General features: G+C 43.0%; 1 long non-coding RNA gene across 1 annotated transcript; it reads left to right on the top strand.

Moving 5' to 3' along the window:
* Positions 1-7,984: 7,984 nt before the first annotated feature.
* On the top strand, positions 7,985-8,499 carry LOC141656193 (uncharacterized). The gene is made up of 3 exons (XR_012548414.1): positions 7,985-8,121; positions 8,209-8,301; positions 8,391-8,499. It is a non-coding gene; the product is annotated as an uncharacterized LOC141656193 (long non-coding RNA).
* Positions 8,500-23,578: the final 15,079 nt, after the last annotated feature.

Here is a 23,578-nt window from a genome sequence, read left to right as displayed (position 1 = left end):
AGCTTCCTAATCTTGAACCCGAATGTCTACTACCATTGCCTCTTGCATTAACTGCATCTCCACCTTAGTCGTGGCGTTCGCCGCCAATGCCTTAGCATGCTTATTCTTTTGGCTCTTAGTAACAAGAACACATTTTCCTTCAGGGTCAATCATTTGATTCTTCAAATCACTGAATGGTTTCCTGACAAATCCAAGGGACTGCATTCCCTTAGATCCTTTGCTCGGACCCACATTATCCAGATCTCTGATCCTTTTTGCTGTCCGGCGCTGATAAGCTGGCACCTATTTAGGATCATTTGGAATAGCTTGAGTTCGAACAAGCACAAAGTGCAGCATATCAACACAACTAAAACACATGTTCCCCCGTAAATTCTTCTTGCATTGGATCAAATGTGCATGACTAGGATCCGCCTCCACAGCCTCCTTATAGGATTTAGGCGCAGACCCTTCATCAGTCCTACTAGGTTTCCCCTTCACAGCTTCTAAGACTTTGCCTTCATTGGCAAAATCTAAAGCTTCTTCGTCAGATGGGAGCAATGTAATCTTCCCATTCTGGACCAATTTTGCTACAAAGGCCCGAAAAATCTGACACTTATCCGTGGTGTGAAATTCAGTCATATGCCACTTGCAAATTATTTCATCTCCACGCTGTCCACTTTCGGATAAGCATTAACCAACAAACGCTTATCCACCAAATGGTCAAACAAACGATGTGCTCTCTCCTCCTGCCAATCACCATTTGGAATTGTTAGTGTTGATTTGACATCAAACATATTAAATTCAAAGTTTAATACTGAAAACGAATCATCATCCGTCTTAACACTGTAACCGCTTGAAAACAAAATCTGACCATTATCAATCAAATTCTGCATAATATTTCTAAACACAAAATAATTATTGGTAGCATGAGATCTAGCGTTGTGCCATAAACAAAAAGTTTTTCCCTTAAGCTCTTGTGCTGAAGGAATCCTATGATTTCCTTTGATTTTAATAATATTATTCGCATGCAGGTGCCTAAAAATTTTCTCTCCTTTGGTTATGTCAAAGTTGTAGAGACACTTCTTAGTATTTTTCATGCCCCTGCTAGCATAAACCTCTTTCTTCTCTTATGGCGCACACTGAAAAGGACGCCCTTTTGGGATTTTCGCTAAATTAACTTCACAGAAATCATCCTCTTCTTCTATGGTAACACAATTGAACGCTTTGTGACGTTGTTGACTTTTTTCACTCAACACTTGCTTATATTTACTAATTGATTCTGTTAGTTCCATAAAATTTCTAAAAATGATACCATCAAAGCGCTTTCTAAATGGAATTGCAAGACCATCTTGAGCAATTTTTATGAATTCCCCCTGGTAAATTCAAATGGCATCGAATTTTAGCCTTTTTAAATCTAGTTAAATACTCATTGATAGGTTCTCCTATCCTTTGTTGTATCCTTGTTAGATCACTTATAGTTATCCCAGGATCAATTTTAGTGAAATGATTATGGAACTGATTTTTCATCGCCTCCCAATTAGGGATGGAATTCGGCGCTAGATGAACATATCAACTGAATGATGTCTTAGCTAATGAACTAGGAAATAATCTTAATTTCAAATAGTCATTATCTGCAGCCTCTCTATATTGGCTAATAAATCTAGACAGATGTTCCATGTTGGAGACTTCCCCATCTCCATAAAATAAAGTAAAATCAGGAATCATATATCTTGGAGGATATGGATATTGTGTATCCACCCACTCAGGATACGGTTTCTCATGACGAATCCTTTGATTCCTTCGGTTTCCGGCGTTTATATAATTTTCTATCATATGTTTAACCTGCGCCATAAATGGCATTGAATTAGCACCATGGTCTTATCCTTGATCAGGAAAATGATCAGGGGAATATTGATCAAATGGGTTTCCTGGGTTCCCTCCTACTCTGGCATAGGGATTATTATGACACGCCTTGCTAAGGTTCTGCCCGTGGAAACATGGATCATTATGTCCAATACCATTACCAACATACGCCTGATATCTGAAATCCTGAGGCTCTGAGGTCCACCCATTGCCTATCCAATTGCTCATAAACGGTGGAGATTGGGTGCAGTTATCCCTAGGTGGATAACCTAATGGAGGTTCAAGCCCCCCATTCCCTGCTAAGGGTTGTGTGTTGGGGGTAGGAAACCCACCTTGATTAGTGTGGACAGCGGGCCGCCCACGGGGGCGCTTGGTGAGAAATGGGGAACAAGCGTTTGCATTTTGTAAGGAGTCGCCACCAATTTTTATGGGAAATTGGAACCGTTCGAATACCTCGTGTCATGTCAAGACACAAAGTAGTGACATGAACACTAAGCAATCGTTACCCTTAGCATTCTATGTCTAGAATGACTCTCGTGGATGCCAATGAACACGGGTGCTCACGGAGATCTGGAGTAAGGGGTGAGGGTACGTATTAGGAAGCTCTTTTGATCGAACACCTAATCCCGCCCGCCTCGATAGCGGCCTCTACTAATGATTAGGGAAGTTATTTATACTTGATATATCGTCGGTTGTATGCATGCAATGCAACATCCATTGATTAATCCTAACATGTGAGAATTTAGACTAAGTCGGTTGACACGTAATTAGCATACAATTGGGTCGAAGTTGGAATTAGTGCTCATTTACATGTGAAAACATACAAATGATAAAAGAAATACAATAACTATGAATTACAATAAATATAAATTACAATAATTACATTGGAGTAGGCGATTTATGTCGAAAATACCGCTAAAACGGATGATTTGGGAAAAAGGAGTAAAAGAATAAAAGAAATAAATCACGAACAAGTCAGAAGGTGATATTACGGATATTAGTTAGTAAATTACGTAAACTAATTAATTACGTCAAGGCAGAAAAGGAGTTCAGAGACAGAACTCATCTCGAACAACAGATCGCGCCCTGGAAGAGGCGCAGCTTTGCCCGATTCTGCGTTTCAAGGGTGAGTTCGGGCCGTGAAGCCGAATCGCAAATCGTTAACTTGAATTGATGAATTTAATGACCGATTGATATAACTACTCGGATGAAAGTGATTAATAGGTTATTTAGCGTATGGATTAGTCATAAAAACAAGAAACATGAGTAAGACGGAAATAAGACGGATTACTTATGTGAAGGGTCGATGTTAATGAATGATTAATTAGTGACATCGGTGAATAGAACAAACTAAACATGATGAATTGATGACAAATTAATGACGAACACGTGAATGAACAGATGAAAACTATATCAATGACGAATTCGTAAACTCAATATGAACGAATTGAATCTCTAAAACCCGAATTGAATATCAATGACGAAAACCCGCAAATATGGATTACTTGGGATTTAAGTCGGATTTAAACGAATTAAACATATTAATGATGAATAATATACATGTGATTTATTAAACTATCATGGTGAAGAATTGAAGAACAACGAAAATAAGTAAAACAGAACGAATTACGAGGACGGAGAAGAAGAAAAGAAGCAGAAGGCTGGCAGCCTCACGAAGAGGCGCAAAGCAGAACTCGCGCTCCTTCAAGAGGCTAGAGCTTTGCGTCTTTTCTCGATTGTCGATCCCACGAAAATCCGTAAAAAAGGGTTTGAAAGACGGTTTTAGAAATCGGTTTTAATGGTGTTTTCGACATAAATCTTACATGATGATACGATAAGTAAAATACAATAAATAAAGAGAATTATACACCCTCAGACTTACATGTTGATTTTAACGAGATGAACTAAGAATCGACTAGTGAATGCTCGACGCGAATGCAAGGAAAGAGTGCCCTCGTAAGAGGAAAACGATTGATTAATTAAGATTGATTGAGTGTAGTTGGTCAAATTGGTCGGTCATGCAACGGAGAGGCTGGTACCCGGAAAGATCCGAGCTTACGTGGTCGAAAGTCCAAGCACGTAGGCGCCAATTAGTAAGAACGAAGTCTAGAATGCAAAGGGAGAAGAGAAGGGCGGACACTCGCATGAGAAATATGAGGAACGAAAGCTCCTATTTATACTAATCACGTGAAGGAATAGGGTTTCGGAGACTCTTTGGAAGTGAATCTCGGAAAGATATAAAAAAGATACGTAAATCATGCAAATAAGGGCTCTGGAAGAGGCGCAGATAGCCATCGCGTCTCTTGGAAGAGGCGCAAAGACTGTTATGCGTCTGTTCCCAGGAGGTTTCCTCCCGTCAAGAAAGATTTCGCGTTTGAGTTATGGTAGGACGGAAATAATTCGATTATCTTGTGAATATTACGGGATATTATTTTCCAAAAGATAAAATTTATGAAATATGGAATAGAAATATCCGGAACATTCTAACATTCGACTCGGGATTTAACAAACTATCGTAAAATGGAGACGGTTTTTGACCCGGACCGAATGTACTCTAATTATCTGCCAAAACGACCGTATCAGGATGTAGATGACAACTAAGAGGTTGACATTAATATTTGAGCAAACACTTGACGATAATCTTACGAACTGTCACAAATCGTTCCGCGAATCAAACATGCGGCCCAATCATCACCGGATGGTTTGCGGGAGGTGCAGAAACGAGGTGTCTACAGAGCCCCCACTTTGACTGAGGCTTGGACAAGGCGAAAGTCAAAGTATAGCCATCAGGTCAATCGAAGATTACAACCGACGACTATGGCGACGCGAGGCGCTCAAGGGGTCCGAGCCAAGGACCCGTCGTCGGGAACATTTAGAGTCCGTCGACTATCGGGAGGGTCGTTTAAAGTCCATTAGACTACGTAAGGAAGCTCGCCACCCATAAGGAGAGATCATACCCGAGACTCCGCCGAACTTCGCGGGGAAACAAGAAATATTGAAAGCAAGCAGGACGTCGGTGAGAAACCGCCGAGGAATCCGCTGCGTCGGTCTCAAACGAACTCGCGAAACTTCGAGGTTGAATCGCTTGCGTCGGTCTCAAACAAACTCTTGCTGGGGAATATATTGACGACTAGGAACATCTTGATCGTCGTGAGAGAAATCTTGAGTGAGCAAGATCGCAAAATACTATCACATGGGGACGACGACTAGGAACATCTTGATCGTCGTGAAAGAAATCTTGAGTGAGCAAGATCGCAAAATACTATCATACGGATAAAATGAGTTGAGCAATATCGCAAAAATCGCTGCGCGGGATAAGATGATCCGGGACAATATCGCAAAATTGTCGCTACTGGATAAAATGCGGACCGAACGAAAGAAAATCGTCGAAACGGACCAAAAGAACATAATAGCATTGAAGAAGAGGCGCACCCAAAGATGGGCCCACTAATAACGAACTCATAACGGATTTTTGAAAATTCGTATGGAGGGAACACAAGGAAGAGGCGCAGCAAGAGCTGCGTCTCTTGGAAGAGGCGCAGCGCCATCGCGTCTTTTCCCCAAATTGGCAATTCTCGCGTAAAAACGCGAAATCGAAGGTTTATGTTTCATTATTTCGAAACTCAATTCCTTCAATTTCTCTCTCAAATCTTCACCATTTTCGTCAAGGTTGGATTCAAAAGCTTGCATTAAACATGACTAATCGAGGTATGTGTCTTAATCTTGCATTAATCATTTACATTTGTTAATTTTGAGTCAGTCAGAATTAGGTTTTCGACCCTTTTGATCGAAAATTTGGGGCTTTTCCCCCAAATGAATTTGTTTTGCCAAATTGATGCTAGAAACGGATAATAGGCAATGTTAGGAACATAACCATGTATTTGCTTTGAATTTTCATCGAGTTTTGAGCCCTTGAGCAAATTTTGAGACGGTTTCACAGCTAGACCGTAAATTGCTTCGAAAATAGCCTTAGGATTGTCCATTGGCGATGAAATTTGATATTTGGGATCCTTGGATGATGGGTAAACTTCCTGTCATCTCGAAACTTTGATTTGTGACAACTTTTCGGGGCACCTTTCTAGGGCATAATCGCCGTTATAACGAAATGCTGCCGAATTTTCGGCTTGAACCCGGAACTAGGCTTTGACTTGGACTTGACTAGACCCCATTTATCACATGAATGACTGGGTTGGCGGGAATATGGCCAAAGATGGCATGGAAAGGGCGTTCTCTGGCTCCTGAGGCTCGAAAACTCCTTAACAAAGGCTTGTCGTCATGTGACGCGACCTAAATTTACTTTAATGTTGCAGGTGATGAGGCTTCTACTTCTGGGAGGACTCCCATGGAGATAGACGCGCCGTTGTTGAGGAAGCTTTAGAGTGTGCCTTCACCGATGCGGTGATGGCCACCGGAGGCGAGGCTCACGAGGAGGAGGCCGAGGAGGAGGAGGAGGCCCCGAGACGGGCCAACGTCAGCAAGGAGGTCGTCCGCCGAGGGGAGACCGCGTGGGCCGAGACCGGGAGAGTAGGCACCTCGTGTGGGTCGCAGAGGGTCACCCGTCCTACAGACGGTGAAGAGTTTGGTAAATAAGAATTCACTACTCATTACCTATTCTCTTTCATTTTTTTTGTCCAAACTTCTTGCAAATTTCATTCAAAACTAAAGATAGCTTTGTTTCAAATCATAATAGGAGGCCGGAATATCGGTCGTTCTCGGGTTATACGACAGCGATGGAGCACTACGAGCTATTTGTCGGCGGAGGAGAGGGCCATGATCGAGCGTGGAGCGTTTGGTCCTCCGGTTGTGTCCTGGAGGGATATCGTGAAGAGGAAGTTGCGGGCTAACCTTAGCCTGGTCCGCGCTTTCTTGGATCGATTCTGGGACACGACTTCCACGTTTCACCTGCCTTTTGGTGAGGTGGGAGTTACTCTGGAGGATTACGGCATGATTTCTGGTCTGCCGTGTGGGACCGAGGAGGTGGTGTGGCCGAGATCGCATGAGGGCGGATTCGGCCGAGGCGAGGAGGTTGATCGGCCGGAACTTATCGCCGAAGGTCGTTGCAGATCTGTCGGCTTGGTACCCGCACCTACGTCCGAGACTACTTTGCGGGGAAGACCCGGAGTCGGTGACGATCGATGGGAGGGAGACGGCTCCTCCTCCCCGTACACCGAGCAGAGCTGTCCGTGGCTTTGGTGGTTCTTGTCTTCGATTTACCTCGGAGACAAGGGCGAGAGGCTATCGACGAAGCTTCTTCCCTTTCTTTTCGACCGAGTTCCTTAGGACGGTGGGACCGGGTTATCGCTGGTTTTTGCGGTCCTCATCCGCTTTATGAGGGCCATGGTTCGTCCGGAGTTGATGGAGAAGGGGACTTCTCCCGGCGCCGTCGGACTCGGACTACCGTTGGAGGTATGAACCTTCCTTTAGGCCAAAGTAAATTCTTTTCTTTATCGAATCACGAAAGATCATCATTGATCATTCTGTTTTATAGGCATGGGTGTACTCCTACTTCCCGAGCTTCGCGCCCAAGAGGACAGAGCCGTTGGAGAAGGCCTATCCCGTGGTGAGGGATTGGGTGATGTCTTGGACGAAGAGCAAGCGCTCTTCTCACAATGTCTACCGGCGGGAAGTGAACGCCCTTCACCGAGCAAAGCGTGAGTATCCCACTCGTATTCATTTATATTTCTTGTCCTTTGCTTTTAATTGATCATAGGAATGATCTTTGCCTTATCTTGTCGCAAGTGGGTGCCAGACTGGGCGGAGTACGCCGGAGCGCCTCCTTTTGTTGCCGAGGTCCTTCGACCTAGGAGCCCGAGTCGGCTGCTGTTGTGGACGTCGATGGGTCCCTGTGGTACCCGGGCGAGCGTTTGGCTCGTCGGTGCTTCGGGCGCGTTGACGGTTCCCATTGACCCTCCGAGGACGATGTTCGGGAGCCCACCGAGGCCGAGAGGGAGGCGGACTGGCCGGTGCCATGGCGACGACCTTCTTCTTCGGGGCGAGGACTACTCGGCGTTCTCGTACGGGGAGGTGGCGATCGCCGCAGTGGTGAGTATCTTTTATTTTTCTTGATTTGATTTCGGGAATTACGACGAAAGATCATCGATTAATGAGAGCTATTTGTCTTTGCAGGAGGTCGAGGCGGCGGGCATCGAGCCCCCAGTGTACCCCGAGACTCTTGAGTACACCGACGCGGCTGGGAGGACGACGATCTCCGAGTTGCGTGACTTTGACGTAGCTGTGACGGATGCTGGCCTAGACGACTGGCAGCATCTGATTCGGAGGGTGAGCCTCCAGCTTATATACTCTTCGTGTAAGAACACATTTGATTTGAACTTGTTCACTTTGCTGAGAATTTCTTTTGAAATATAGGTCGCGCCATCTCGGTTCGTGGCACTATGGAGGGTGGCCAACCGGCTACGAGCTACCGCCATCGAGGCGCTCGTCGGTGGTCGAGATCGTCAGGTATGAACCTCATTTGATTTCTTTTGATTTTCTGATTTTTTAGTCTTGTTTGAGTTGATTGACAGGAGCCAATTTCTTTTTGTCTACAGGCTGGTCGTGAGCTGGAGCGAGAGCTGACCCAGTCTCGGGAGGAGACGGCTCGCCTGTCGAGGGAGCTCGAGTTTCGGGACGCCGAGATTGCTGCTCTTACGGCGAGGGTTCCGAGTTGGAGGGTGTGCCAGAGTCCGCGTAGTTCGTAGACTTGATTTTGAACATTTTGGACTTGTTTGGGGCGCAAGCCCCCGCTTACTCGGACTTTGGAACTTGATTCGGGGCGCAAGCCCCCGCTTGCTTGTACACTTGTATATATGATGGCCCGAGTGCCTTTTTCCGGGTTGTGTTGCTTGTACCGCAGTTAGTTCTTGAACAGGTTTGGTAGACAACGGTTTACGCCGTTATGCTGCCGAAATTTACATCAAAACATACATTTTAATACACATATGGTCTTAATTAGCGCAAAAAAAGACTCAAAAGGACAAAAAAACGCAAAAATGCAAAAAAGCAAAAATTTTGTCGGAAATGACCGGACGGTAGGGAGGGTTACCCCCTAAAAAAAGGAAAAAATAGAAACCTGTAAGTGTAGAAGTGAAAATGTTGAAATTTGTTAAAAAATGAAAATAAAAGAAAATTATTTCCTAAAAACGAAATTAAAATGAAATTTATTTCCTAAGAATAAATAAATAAATTAAAATAATAATAAAAGAAAAGTTAAATGCGATAAAAATGGCGAATGTGTCGACGTCGCCTCGAAATACGTGCCCGCGAAGTTAGGAAACATGAAACATGGTAAACTGCTCATATTTACCAAAATAAAATCCCGTAGGAATAGGAAATTATTCGTTATAGGATTAGGAAAGATCCAAACACGGAAATCACGTAAATCTAGTCTGGGAAGAGGCGCAAAGATGAGTCGCGACCTTTGAATAGGCGCAGCAGAGTCGCGCTACTGTTCCCAAGCTTGTCTCTTCCGGCGGATTTTTGGAAACAAAGAATTAGTATAAATAGAAGCGTCGACGAAGCTTTAAATCATATAATTCTTCCGTCTCTTCTCCGTTAATCCTCATAAAAACTCCCAAAATAAATTTTCAAGAGAAAATTGTAAGCATGAATACTTTGGAGATCCGCTTGAAGGAATGGACTAATGAATTCTCGAATGTTGAGAAGCACGACATGGGTGCTCATAATCTTGGGTCTCTATAGAGTTTGAAACTCATTAAGGTGGTAAAACCGTTCTTGGATGCTTGTCTTGACTACTGGGACCCAAATTGTCATGTTTTCGCGTTCCCAGGAGGTGATATTTGTCCTTTTCCTGAGGAAATTGTCGCTATTGGTGGGTGGGATCCCGAGCATCTACCCGCCATTCCTTCCACTTCACAAGGGTATAAGACAAAATTCGAGACCCGCTGGATTGACTAGACTTGAGGTGGATCGTTTAGTTACCCCGAAAGGCGTGAGAATGCTGGACTTTGTAGACCGATTCATCAACAGGGCTGACCCCACTGTCTCTTATGTTGCTAGGAGGAGAGCATTTGGCTTCTGTTTGCTTCATGTGTATGTCTTCCATGGACACGTTGATGAAGATTTGCGAGGTGATCCCCGTCTTTTGGGTCTTATTGAGCAAATGGAGCTGCGCAGGAGCCCAGCTTGTTTATGCTTAGGGGAGATTATCTTGGGTTTGGATAATAGGAAATCCAACCGCGATCTTCCATTTTGGGGGAGTCCCGTTATCTTGTGTAAAAGACACCCTTTTTTTTTTTTTTTTTCTTTTTTTTTTTTTTTTTTTTTTTTTTTTTTTTTTTTTTTTTTTTTTTTTTTTTTTTTTTTTTTTTTTTTGGGTGTCTAATACCTGCTTTTGGTAGGTTTGGCTTATGGAACGGCTCCGATCGCCGAGCCCCCGTTCATGCACTTTCCTATCATTCCCGTATGATTGCGATGAGGACGTGGTTGTACATGGTGGACTTCACTCCCTGCGACTATTGGAAGAACAAGTCAAGAATGACGATGGCCCGTTGATTAGGTGGGTCGTACCGTGGTGGCACCTCAAGTCTGTCACTGGAGTGTCTTCTTTGGATCCTACTAGGTCCGTGCGCATTCCAGGGTTGGAGTTCATGGTGTGCATCTTTCCGGAAAGGTTGATGAGGCAGGTTGGTTTGAAACAGACTATCCCGAGGCTTGATACCGTTCCGCAGACTGCTGTAGCGCTTACCACCGAGAGCCGAAGAGAGTGGGCTATCAAATGGGCCCAAAGGAACATGTGGTTCTTGAGCTTCTCCGCCAATGCTTTGTGGGTGTCGGATTCCTATCTGAGGTGGAGAAAGGCTGCAACTTCGGAAGAACGTGAAAGACTGAGGAAACGCGAGCCTGTTGACTACAAGGTGCGCGAGGGAGAGAAAGAGAAGGAGAAGCATCTTACAGAAGGAGAAGAAGAAGTCGGACTTGTGTCATTCGCCCTTCAAGAAATCAAAGACTACTCCTGTTGCGGAAATGGTGGTTGGCAAGAATGGAAGAGTCAGGCCTCGAGAAAGACCGCTGGTGATTAGGTCTGAAGTGGTGCAAGAGCGCCCGGCTCGAGGTCGTGACAAGAAATACGACAAGAATGACAAGGGCAAGGGGAAGATGGATGAATAGCCCGAGTCCTTATTTATTATTTGATTATTATTATTATTGTTGTAATAAAAGGGAGGGATTTTTAGAATCCTAGCCTATTCTATTTTTTTATTATGTATCGTACTATTATTATTAGAAAATGAATGAAATAAAAAAGGTTAAATGGTTAAGAAACCACTGTGATTTTCTTTTATTATTCTTGTCGAATTTCAAATGCAATGCAAATGTCCTTCTATTTACATTTTAGGTATATTGGGTTGAATCCGGTGAAGGATTGCCTACGTATTCACTTAAAAAAGCGAAATCAAACCCTTGCGCGTAGTTCGAGTAAATGTAAAAGAATAATTGTTCGAAGCAAGAGCTTGTAGTGAACATAGAAAATAAGCATGAGCTTTTTGCTTGTTCTCAAGGTGCGAATTCGGTTTATTTGATGATGTGAGGATGACAATCTTGTCAAGATGCAAGAGCATAGTGACACTTAGCTTATTTCAGCTTGGCCAGGGGCCGTTTATTTAGTGCCACAAGAGCGACACATGGGTTTACGCGAGGCGCGTTTTTGTCCTATTCTAGGCATAGTATCGTTTCAGTTGGTCAAGGTTTGTAGGGTTTGAAAACTCATTCCCATCTAGGTCTGTGATTCTAACCGCACCCCCTGGGAGTATGGATTTGACTAGATATGGTCCGGCCCAATTAGGTTTCAATTTTCCCCTTGGGTCGACGGGTAGAAGAGCTCTAACCGATTTGAGTACTAAGTCTCCTTCTTTGATGTTTCTTGGCCTAACTCTTTTGTTGAAAGCTCGTTTGATACGTGCTTGATATGTTTGGACATTATGCAAGGCGCGTAACCTACGTTCATCCAGGAGGATGAGTTCTTCATACCTATCCCTCTTCCAATCGGCTTCAGGGATTTGACTTTCGAGTAAAATGCGCAAGGATGGTATTTCCAGCTCGACTGGTTGTACGGCCTCCATGCCATAGGTCAAATAGAAAGGAGTAGCCCCAGTGGGCGTCCTAACTGACGTACGATACCCCCATAAAGCAAAGGGTATCTTGCTTGGCCAATCTCTATAGTTGTCAGTCATTTTCTTGAGAATTGTGACAACGTTTTTGTTTGCCGCCTCTACCGCGCCGTTAGTCTGTGGTCTGTAGGGCGAAGAGTGGTGATGCTTAATCTTGTATTTGGCTAGCAATTGCTCGGTTTCAGCCTGGAAGTGTGACCCATTATCGCTGATGATCTCATGTGGGCAACCATATCGACAGATGATGTTGTTTTGTATGAATTTTGCCACATTTTTAGCCGTAAGAGCAGTGTAGGAAGCCGCTTCTACCCACTTGGTGAAATAGTCAATTGCTACTAGAATGAAACAGTGACCTCCTGTTCCGGCTGGGGTTATCTTCCCGATTATGTCAATTCCCCATGCGGAGAATGGCCAAGGAGATGTCATCGTGTATAGCAACGAAGGAGGGACATGTTGTACATTCCCGAAGATTTGGCAATTGTGGCGTTGTCTCACGTATTTGATGCAATCGATTCCATGGTGGTCCAATAATACCCTAAGCGTGTGATTTTCTTTGCCATCATGGGCCCACTCATGTGAGGACCGCATTCTCCGTCGTGGACTTCTTCCATCACCTTTCGTGCCCGTGAATGATCAAGGCAACGTAGGACTACACCAAGAGGTGTTCTTTTGTATAATTCTCCTTGCATCGGGATGTATTGGGAAGCTAATAGGCGTATAGCACGTTGTCCCCTTTTGTCCATATCCGGTGGATAGGTACCATTAAGCTTGAAATTCAGATTGCTTGGAACTGTGGTTCCTGTGCGATTTCTTCTTCATCGGTGATTTGATGGACATAAGCCGGTTCTGACCGTCGTTTGATGCATAAAGGCATTTCCATCATGTGGTCTGGCATATTTATCAAAGATGCAAGTTTCGCAAGAGCGTCTGCAAATTGATTTTCCTCTCGAGGTAGGTGTAAGTAGGTTACGTGATCAAAGAATTGAGCCACTTGGTCTATCCTAGCTTGATAGGGTGCGAGGCTTTCGCTCGGATTTTCCAGATCCCGTAACTTGGTTGATGATCGTGATGAATCCCCATCTACTCGGAGGTTTTTGATGCCTAAGCTTACCGCCGCTTGTAGTCCGATGAGACAAGCTTCATACTCGGCACGTTGTTTGTCACCTCGAAGTCGAGTTTGACAAAGAATCGGTGTATGCTCACCTTCAGAGAAATGAGCAATACTCCTATTCCGAATCCTCTTAAATTTGATGCTCCATCAAAGTATAGATCCCAAGAGTCTACGTCTGTTTGAAGTATATCCTCGTCGGGAAATGACCAAGTGTCTATGGTTTGTGCGTCGTTGATAGGATTTTCCGCGAAGAATTCGGCGACGGCGCGACCTTTTATGACTTTTAGTGGCACATATTTGAGGTCGAATTTCGAGAGCATCGTAGTCGACTTTGCAAGACGTCCGTTGAGGACGGGTTTCTCGAAGAGGTATTTGACTCGGATCCATTTTGGAATATATCTTGACGGAGTAGCTAAGCATGTAGTGACGTAGCTTCTTCGTTGCCCACACAAGAGCGAGGCATGTCTTCTCGAGTTGCGAGTATTTGCACTCATATTCCAAGAACTTCTTACTTAGATAGTAAATAGCTCTTTCTTCACTTCCGACGGTTTGGGCCAAAGATAGCACCCATGGCGTTTCGATTCATCGTGAGATATAAACCAAGAGGTTGATCTCGTTGTGGCGGCATGAGCACCGGTGGTTTAGCCAATATCTCCTTGATTCGGTCAAACGCCTTTTGATAGTCATCATCCCACATGGTGTGGTCTGTTTTCTTGAGTTTCTTGAAGATAGGCTCGCAAATCATGGTAAGTTTCGATATGAATCGACTTATATATTGTACCTTTCCCAGAATCCTCCGACTTCTTTTTCTGTTTGAGGTTGTGGCATTTCGATCGTAGCTTTGATTTTTGAGGGATCTATTTCTATACCGCGTTGGCTAACGACATATCCCAGGAGTTTTCCGGATGTTACCCCGAATGTGCATTTCTGAGGATTGAGTCTCATGTTGTACTTTCGTAGCCTTGCGAAGAACTTGCGAAGGTTTGCAATGTGTCCCTCTCTTTCCTTGGATTTGACGATCATGTCATCGACATATACCTCCACTTCTTTGTGCATCATATCATGTAGGAGCGTAGTTGCGGTGCGTTGGTATGTAGCTCCGGCGTTGATCAACCCGAATGGCATTATCAGATAGCAATATGTTCCCCATTGGGTGACGAATGCGGTTTTGTGCATATCTTCCATGGCCATCTTGATTTGGTTATAACCCGCATATCCATCCATGAAGGATAGTAATGCGTGGTCTGCAAAGATTGTCCACCAATATGTCAATGTGAGGTAAAGGGAAGTCATCTTTTGACTTGCTTTGGTTAAGTCCTCAAGTCAACACAAACACGGATTCTCCCATCCTTTTTGGGCACAGGTACTATGTTAGCTACCCAATCAGAGTACTCGGAAACTTTGATGAACCCGGCTTTGAATTGCTTATCAACTTCTTCCTTAATCTTTAGAGCCCATTCTGTTCTCATTCGTCGAAGCTTCTGTTTCACAGGTTTGAAACCCGGCTTAATCGGAATCCTATGTTCGGCGATATCCCTGTCGATCCCTGGCATGTCTTTGTAGGACCAAGCGAAAACGCCTTTGAATTCATTTAGGAGGTCTATGAAATCGGCCCTTTCGGTAGAGCTCAAGGTAGTCCCTATCCTAAGTTCTTTGGGTTCTAATTCGGTTCCTACGTTGATGGGTTCGGTATCCTCTATTACCGGTCCCCCTTCCCCTTCCTGTAATATTTCTTTGGCTACGTAGGGAGGTATTTCGGTCAAGTCCGGGTCTTGGTCGTCCTCGTATCATCATAAAAGAATTGCACTCGAAAGAACACAGAGAGTAAGCAGTAACCCGATTTATTCATATTAAGATTTGAGTAAAGTTGAAACAAAGAAGCCAACCGATCCATGGTCGCAAGTGGCGGAAAAGGGACAAAGAATTGGGGCATTCCCCGAACTACCGTGACTACTTGAGGCTAAGCTAGGAGAAACGAAGGGAGTGGGGATGACAACAGAGAGACTCTCTAACGACTCCTCTGACTCCGACTCCGACTCCGACTCCGACTCCGACTCGAACTCGTCGTCTTCTGGTTCTCCTTTGAACATCTCTCCTTCTCCAAAGGTGAGCTTGAAGAGTCTTCCTTGGTTGTTGGTCCACTTGATAGATTTTCTCCATCCTTTCGCCGCTTTGTGTCGATTTCGTGATCAACGCGGTGGGGTTGAAGCGATCGAATCAAGTATCATAGTAATGATCTCATCTCGCGCGCCCTAATGAATCGGTCTTCTCCAAACAATAGGCTAACAGCTTGTTCGTCGAAGCAAGGTGCTTGACGGGTTTTGACGGTAGGAACCGTTTCGGGAGGAATGAAGTAGCAATCGTGAAAGATCTCGATTCCGGCTAACTTCCTCTCAAGATAATGCCAAGGTTCGGGAAATCCATGAAAGAGTTCTGAACTTCCTTCTTGAACGAAGTATCCATTTAAGGTGGGGAGATATGGTCTCATTTGGACTCCCACGTGCTTGCGATATTGGACTTGAGCGAGCATTTCGAGAACTTCTTCAGTTGTGGGTTTGTATCCTAGTCCAAGTGGTATCCTTGTCGAGTTGCCTTTCTTGTATGGTGCAAAGGTGTTCTTCCGGACTGTGTTTAAAGGCATTCCAGGGAAGTATCCCTGATTCTTGAGTATGTGGTTGACCACCAAGTTAGAGTAGGGATTATAGTATAAGGGTGCCAACTCACTTTCTATGACATTCACACTTTGGAAGCCCCCAAGTTCGTATATGGGATCTGCAAGGACTTGATTGTTTGATTGCTTCTCGATTATTGCCTTGATGGGTGACGAAGTGATTGTCACAACTTTGCCGTTTAGTGGGATCTTGATCTTTTGATGAAGGGTGGATGTTACCGCTTTGGAAGCGTGAATCCAAGGCCTTCCCAGAAGTATGTTGAATGAAGCCTCGATGTCCACTATTTGGAAGTTAACTTTTCGTTCGATTGGTCCCGTGGCTATGGTTAGGCTAGCAAGTCCAACCACTTTTCGTCGTGTACCGTCATATGCACGTACACCTTGATTTGTAGGAGTCCAATCTGACTCCTTCATGCCTAGTTTGTATGCCGTTTTGAGGGGTATGACGTTGACCGCAGAGCCATCATCTACCAAAGTCATTGGCACGTTCTTCTTTAGACAAATGACGGTGATGTATAGGGCAAGGTTGTGACTAGCGCCGAAAGGTGGCAAGTCTTCATCCGAGAAAGTAATAGGATTACTTAGCTTAGGTGATTCTTGGAAGACCAAGTTGACTACATCTTCGGGAGTGGAGTTATGTGCTACATTCAATTTAGCCAAAGCTTGCAGTAAAGCTTGGCGATGCGGAAATGAGCTTGCCACTAGTTGCCAGACTGAAAGATCAGCCTTGGTTTTCTGTAATTGCTTGAGCAAATGATCAGTGGGATCATCTTCGTTGTCATTTGGTGTGATGACGTTGGTTGGACCGTTTTGAGTAATGCTTTGATATGGGCGACCCGAACGAGTTAGGTGGTCCACATCTTGGTCTTCTCCATTTTGGACTATCTCCTTGACCAAGGAGTTTTCAATGAGGTATTCGTCTTCATCATCATCGGCCCAAACCCCATTGATTGCAGCTAGTTCCTTCATTCTCATGATATCACTTTCTAGTTGTATGATTTGATCGACTAGCTTATCGACCACGGCGACTACTTCTTGCATAGTGGCATTTTGAGAGAAGATCAATGGTACACGTTCTTTAGGCATTGCCTTGGGATGGCTTAAGGTTGTTACCATGTTTTCTAATTCCCACACTTGTCTATCTACACTCCTTGCCCATGCGATGAAGTCGGAAATGGTAGGGGAGATGGTAGAGTAGAGCCTTTCTTTCTCAATTGCATGAATTTCATTTTCGGTGGGAGAAATGAGGTGTGAGCAATCTAAGGTAGATTCGTCACTTGTAATCACTAGAACTCCAAGAGGATTCGGAGTGTTGTTGGGCTTACCTCCCGGTGGAATTGGAAGTCGACCATCTTCGATCATATCTTGAAGCACGTGTTTCAACTTGTAGCATTTTTTTGTGTCGTGCCCTTTGCCCCTATGGTATTCACGGTAGGGAGTTTTCATCCCGAACTTGGACTTCTTTTCGTGTTCGGGAGTAGGTCCAATGGGTTGGAGTTTGCCTTGCTTCATTAGCCTTTTTAGAGCGTTGAGTACGTGTCCCCAAGGTTTGTGAACTTCCTTGGTGGGCTAGTTTTCTTGGATGGCTCGAGAAGGTTAACTTCGTCGGTCTTGCTAGTAGAGCCGTATGAACGACTTGTGGACCCTTGATATCCTCGACCTACCGTTTTGGACAAGAGTCCTTTACGGATGTCATCTTCAATTCGTGTCCCTAGTACGGTTAAGTCCTTGAAAGTCTTGATGTTTTGATATCTCAAGTGACTGGCATATATGGGTTTGAGATTATCCACAAACTTCTCCACGAGAGTAGCCTCATCCGGGCGTTCAACTAGTTGAGTACTAGTCTTTCTCCACCTACTTAGGAAGTCGGTGAATCCTTATTTGTCATTTTGGGTAAGAACCTCTAGAGTACGCATGTTGACTTGGATCTCGGCATTATCCGCATATTGTTTCGAGAATTCGATCGCGGCGTCCTCCCAAGTAGCGACCTTTTTGTGATCCAAAGTGTAGAACCATTGTTTCGGAATGGTGTCAAGAGATGAAGGAAAGATCCTTAAGAACATCTCGGGTTTGATGCCTTTGATAGACATGTAGTCCTTGAAGGCGCGGATGTGGTTCAAAGGGTTCTCATGTCCTTTAAACTTAGGGATATCCGTCATGCTAAAGTTAGTGGGTAATTTGGAATTGACGGCTTCATACTTGCGATTGTTTTCCCTATAAATGTCATCCCCCTTAAGGTACATCAATTGCTCCTCTAGGTATTGGAGTCTTTTCTCAGCTGCGGTTGTCCCTAGGACAGGGTTCTCATCTTTAGACTCGTCATCGGAAAATTGTAGTACTTCACCTTTAAGGGAGGCAACCTTCCCTCTACATCAAAGATACGGCCTTCGATAAGTTCAAGGCGGTCATAGGTTTGTTCTTGAGTGATTTGCATTTGGGTTATCGCGGCTAGGATTCGATCATTACTTTCTTGAATTTGCTGGAGGTTCGTTTCACCACTTGACCCAGGCATCTTGGAAACTGGATAAGAGATTGGCGACGAATCAAAACACGATCGACCATTCTATCACACTTACTAAAAGAGGAAAGTTTTGACTCGTGAAGTGGGTGTATGCCACTTGTGTTGAGTGAGTTTTGAAGAAAGACAAGGTCTTTGAAAGTGTGTGTCCTAGCCAACTGTAGTGTAGTTGTAGGAGTGGACTCGAAGTGAGGTTTGAAATGGGCTTGTGGCCCGAATTTTGACACGACAAACGGACAGAGTTTTGACCGGATTTTTGCGCTAATTGAAGGCCCTATTTTTTTCGAAATTTTGCTTTGAAAATAAGGATTTTGATTTTTTGAAAATTCGTCATGGTTTTGTTTAGAAATGTTGATCACGTAAGGCTTACACATTTATACAAGCATTATAACGGGATGCTGAGTGCATTTAAAAGGGATTTGGTTTAAAGGGTGGGTTGCCATACCGAACCATCAAACCCGAAGTCTGTGGAGAGGCTCGTGCCAAACAAGAGTAAGGCCGATTCCTAGTCCATTTCCTCAAGTAGTGAAGGCCCTTGATACAAACAAGAGTAAGTACCATGGTATGGATGACGTCAATCGCTATCCATCCTTAGGCCCAAATAAGAATTAGGACCGTTTAGACGGGACGATTGGTCGAATGGGTTGGGTTGGGCCTAGGAAGGCCGAATAAAACGGTCTAGGAAGACCGAGTTATGAACACCGACAATTGTCTTGTACAAACTATTCCCTAACCTTGTTCAAGTTTCACCCTTGCTACACGTAAGTGTATTATCCCCAGTGAGTCGCCAAACGTGGACAGTGGGCCGCCACGGGGCGCTTGGTGAGAAACGGGGAACAAGCGTTTGCATTTTGTAAGGAGTCGCCACCAATTTTTATGGGAAATTGGAACCGTTCGAATACCTCGTGTCATGTCAAGACACAAAGTAGTGACATGAACACTAAGCAATCGTTACCCTTAGCATTCTATGTCTAGAATGACTCTCGTGGATGCCAATGAACACGGGTGCTCACGGAGATCCGGGAGTAAGGGGGTGAGGGTACGTATTAGGAAGCTCTTTTGATCGAACACCTAATCCCGCCCGCCTCGATAGCGGCCTCTACTAATGATTAGGGAAGTTATTTATACTTGATATATCGTTGGTTGTATGCATGCAATGCAACATCCATTGATTAATCCTAACATGTGAGAATTTAGACTAAGTCGGTTGACACGTAATTAGCATACAATTGGGTCGAAGTTGGAATTAGTGCTCATTTACATGTGAAAACATACAAATGATAAAAGAAATACAATAACTATGAATTACAATAAATATAAATTACAATAATTACATTGGACTAGGCGATTTATGTCGAAAATACCGCTAAAACGGATGATTTGGGAAAAAGGAGTAAAAGAATAAAAGAAATAAATCACGAACAAGTCAGAAGGTGATATTACGGATATTAGTTAGTAAATTACGTAAACTAATTAATTACGTCAAGGCAGAAAAGGAGTTCAGAGACAGAACTCATCTCGAACAGCGCAGCAGATCGCGCCCTCGGAAGAGGCGCAGCAGCCGATTCGCCGTCTGTTCCAAGGGTGAGTTCTGGCTGTGAAGCCGGAACTGCAAATCGTTAACTTGAATTGATGAATTTAATGATTGATTGATATAACTACTCGGATGAAAGTGATTAATAGGTTATTTAGCGTATGGATTAGTCATAAAAACAGTAAACATGAGTAAGACGGAAATAAGACGGATTACTTATGTGAAGGGTCGATGTTAATGAATGATTAATTAGTGACATCGGTGAATAGAACAAACTAAACATGATGAATTGATGACAAATTAATGACGAACACGTGAATGAACAGATGAAAACTATATCAATGACGAATTCCAGAAACTCAATATGAACGAATTGAATCTCTAAAACCCGAATTGAATATCAATGACGAAAACCCGCAAATATGGATTACTTGGGATTTAAGTCGGATTTAAACGAATTAAACATATTAATGATGAATAATATACATGTGATTTATTAAACTATCATGGTGAAGAATTGAAGAACAACGAAAATAAGTAAAACAGGAACGAATTACAGAGGACGGAGAAGAAGAAAAGAAGCAGGAACTGCGGCAGCCTCACGAAGAGGCGCAGCAGGAACTGCGCTCCTTCGAAGAGGCGAAGAGATTGTCGCGTCTTTTCTCGATTGTCGCCATCGAAAACCGTAAAAAGGGTTTGAAAGACGGTTTTAGAAATCGGTTTTAATGGTGTTTTCGACATAAATCTTACATGATGATACGATAAGTAAAATACAATAAATAAAGAGAATTATACACCCTCAGACTTACATGTTGACGGAACGAGATGAACTAAGAATCGACTAGTGAATGCTCGACGCGAATGCAAGGAAAGAGTGCCCTCGTAAGAGGAAAACGATTGATTAATTAAGATTGATTGAGTGTAGTTGGTCAAATTGGTCGGTCATGCAACGGAGAGGCTGGTACCCGGAAAGATCCGAGCTTACGTGGTCGGAAGTCCAAGCACGTAGGCGCCAATTAGTAAGAACGAAGTCTAGAATGCAAAGGGAGAAGAGAAGGGCGGACACTCGCGTGAGAAATATGAGGAACGAAAGCTCCTATTTATACTAATCACGTGAAGGAATAGGGTTTCGGAGACTCTTTGGAAGTGAATCTCGGAAAGATATAAAAAAGATACGTAAATCATGCAAAGAAGGGCTTGGGAAGAGGCGCAGCATCACGCGTCTCTTGGAAGAGGCGCAGCACTGGGCCGTTGCGTCTGTTCCCGTGAGGTTTCCTCCGTTGAAGAAAGATTTCCGCGTTTGAGTTATGGTAGGACGGAAATAATTCGATTATCTTGTGAATATTACGGGATATTATTTGCCAAAAGATAAAATTTATGAAATATGGAATAGAAATATCCGGAACATTCGAACATTCGACTCGGGATTTAACGGCCTATCGAGAAAATGGAGACGGTTTTTGACCGGACTCGAATGTACTCTAATTATCGCCAAAACGACCGTATCGGACGTAGATGACAACTAAGAGGTTGACATTAATATTTGAGCAAACACTTGACGATAATCTTACGAACTGTCACAAATCGTTCCGCGAATCAAACATGCGGCCCAATCATCACCGGGTGGTTTGCGGGAGGTGCAGAAACGAGGTGTCTACAATTAGGCATCATCCTACTGACATCGAACGCTAGCCCTGGTGAACGAGTACCATTATAATCAACACCTCGCTCAACAGGCACACGACGCTGATGTCCATATATATTTTGGTTATTGCCCAAATGTCTTGATGACTCACTATATTCAAACATCCGGTTTCTGACTCCAGATGGTCCATATGGTGCCTCATATACTCTTGAATGAGTAGTTAAAGGATTTCGTGATATAGGCTCACTACAACCAATGTTAATGGTTCTAGGATCGCCCCTAATATGTTCTCCTTTGTTAATTCGTGCGTTCATCTCTTGGAATCCATCCTCCAATAATCTACATATCCGCTCATTCAAGCTATTATGTTTTTCTATCAATGGCTCTAATTGGCTAATGACCTTTTGGGTGATATCACGTGATAAAACCCTTTGAGTAGCGGTTAAGAGATTTTTCATCTCTTGTAACATCCCTACTAATTCCCTTGATTGATTATTTTCAAGGTTTTCAGCAATTGATCTCACAATATTTGTGAAAACTCTAGCATTTTCTTAAGTTAGAAGTCGGTAATGTCCATGGAAATCATTTCTCATGGCCTCCCTAACTTGGATCAACACATTATTCAAAGATCCTACATACTTTTTATGTAATTTACGTAGATAACGCTTATTTGCATCATCTATATCATCCGACACGCTTCTAGCGTGATTAGATTCTTCATGTGCATTAAGAAAATCATCATTAGGACTAGACCTAGAATGAGGGATTTCCAAGTTCCTTTCATGGGGTAATCTCCAATGAATCATTTCTAGATACTTTGCGTAAAGATGTCTTTCAGTATGAGCATCTTGTCCCTTACTTTGATCGCCCGCTTTCCTCATTCTACATTTAGATCTAGTTGAGTACATTTCCCACTATAATATGAGATTTAATATATTAGAAGGATCAATTATCTTAATCCTCCCACTGTGGTCGTCAAAAACTTGTTTGTGTGAAACAAGATTAATATAATCCTCTATAAAAACTATTGCTGAACAATAGCGGAAACATTGTCGATGTCCGGACTATAAAACACAAAGATAAACGTAAATAAGTATTATTATAACGAGAATGTGAAAATTCTCAAGAAGTAAAAAATAAAAGGTTAAGTCTAAACAATTGTCAATTTTATAAAAAGTGTGAAAATAAAATTCCTCAAAAAGTATTCAAACTAAAACCATAAAAGAAAGTAGAAAAATAGAGTAGGATGTAGAAAGTACTCGTTAGCTCACCCTGATATCTCCAGCCAAAACAAATACCTGTCATGTTATAAACATAACAATCAGTGGGGAGCAACTCGACGTTCTCCCAGCCATATCACATGATATAAATGTTACAGAACCAATAATATATCAAAAATAGATTGAAATATCAAAACATAGGTAACGAAAACAAGTTACCAAACTCACGCTTAGAATAAACATGCTGCATGCTTAAAAGCAAAATTCCGCAAATGACAGAATGGAAATAATATAGTTCAGGGTAGATTGTAACTTTAGCTATACTCCTTGACACCGCAACAGCTTATACTAGTTTCGGGAACCCAGTGTCATGCAAAGATGATCAACTCCAAGTCCACTCACTAGACAACAAACTATTACAGGACTCGTCTTACCACGCAGTGCGTAGTCCTAGTCTAAGTACATGTACATGACTCTACGATAATTTGTACCTCCCACAAGGGTACCCAATCATATAGCTGTTTAAGAACACATATGCCATAGTTCATTATTCTTTTACCCTTCCTTTAATTATTCCAAACTTAAAAATTATACTTAAGATAATATATTATTCAAAGTATATTATTTCAAAGGTTCGTAAGTGAACTACACTTTTATTTCTTCAAAACATAAAGCTTAAACTTCACTTTCAAAAGTATAAAATTAATCCAAAGATTATAATTTGATTAATCGTTGTTTTTAAAACTAAAAATAAATAATTGACTTAAAATACTTTAGTAAAGATATATTATTTAGGCCTTAATGAGATGGATTCCTAAAACAGTTTTTAAAACAGAACAGCAGTACTGTAAAATTCATAATTAAATATACAAAAATCAAAATAACGCAAGGCTAATTTTCATGGTTTCCTGTA

Source organism: Silene latifolia, chromosome 5 (assembly GCF_048544455.1).
Source record: "Silene latifolia isolate original U9 population chromosome 5, ASM4854445v1, whole genome shotgun sequence".
NCBI lineage: Eukaryota > Viridiplantae > Streptophyta > Magnoliopsida > Caryophyllales > Caryophyllaceae > Silene > Silene latifolia.
This window is presented reverse-complemented; position numbering and strand designations above follow the sequence as displayed.